Here is a 1,457-nt window from a genome sequence, read left to right on the forward strand (position 1 = left end):
TTCCCTCTGATCAATAACTGTGCTCAAGTGGTATGTGTGATCCAGTAGCAGTGGGCTACAGTAAAACTGGTAACCTGAGATGTACCATTGCTTCGGGCAGAGAGGATCTGGGATTTTTCTGAGCCCTGGTCTACTCTAGGGGAGGGAATCAATCTAAGTTACGCAACTTCAGCTACATGAATATCGTAGCTGAAGTCGATGTACTTAGATCGACTTACCATGGTGTCTTCGTCGCGGTGAGTCGACTGCTGCAGCTCCCCAGTAGACTCTGCCTGCGCCTCTCACCGAGCTGGAGTACAGTGGTCAACAGAAGAGTACTTGAGAATCGATTTAGTTGCATCTACACTAGATGCGATAGATTGATCCCCCCCCCGCTGGATCGATCACTGCCCGCCAATTCGGCAGATAGTATAGACATACCCTGAGTATCTGGTGATTGGAGCTGGACCCCAGAGGGGGACACATTGAAGGAACTCAGGGGTTAAGGTGCCTTTACTGCCAACTGTCAAGGTTGCTGTAGCTCAGAGGAGGGTGCTTGACTGCCTGATAGGCTGGTGAGTTTGGTCACTAACATCCAGCTGCCAAATGCAAAACTCCTTCTTCCTAGTGGAAGGTGGCAACAAGGAAACTCACAGCCCTTAGCTCCCTGAGAAGGGTCACAATATGTCTCTATGTTGATTCACCTGTCAAATTCACACAAGGAAAGCTCCCTATAGCATAAAACTCTGCTGTATGAAATCATGGAACATGTGCTCTTTGCTCTGTGAAAGCACATAAAGAATCCAAGCGCTGGAGGGTAGGGTTTGGGTCCAGAGTGACCTAGACAAATTGGAGGGTTGGGCCAAAAGAAATCTGATGAGGTTCAACAAGGACAAGTGCAGATTCCTACACTTAGGATGGAAGAATCTCATGCACCGCTACAGGCTGGGGACAGACTGGCTAAGTGGCAGTTCTGCAGAAAAGGAGCTGGGGATTACAGTGGACAAGAAGCTGGATATGAGTCAATAATGTGCCCTTGTTGCCAGGAAGGTTAACAGCATATTGGGCAGCATTAGTAGGAATGTTGACAGCAGATCGAGGGAAGTGATTATTCCCTTCTATTTGGCACTGATGTGGCCACATCTGGAGTACTGCATCCAGTTTTGGGCCCCCACTACAGAAAGTATGTGGACAAATTGGAGAGTGTTCAGCGGAGGGCAACAAAAATTATTAGGAGACCTAGGCATATGATTTATGAAGAGAGGCTGAGGGAACTAGGATTATTTAGTCCGCAGAAGAGAAGAGTGAGGAGGGATCTGATAGCAGCCTTCAGCTACCTGAAGTGGGGTTCCAAAGAGGATGGAGCTCGGCTGTTCTCAGTGGTGGCAGATGACAGAACAAGGAACAATGGTCTCAAGTTGCAGTGGGGGAGGTTTAGGTTCGATATTAGGAAAACTTTTTCACTAGGAGGGTGGTGA

The sequence above is a fragment of the Mauremys reevesii genome, linkage group 12 (assembly GCF_016161935.1).
Source record: "Mauremys reevesii isolate NIE-2019 linkage group 12, ASM1616193v1, whole genome shotgun sequence".
Lineage (NCBI taxonomy): Eukaryota > Metazoa > Chordata > Testudines > Geoemydidae > Mauremys > Mauremys reevesii.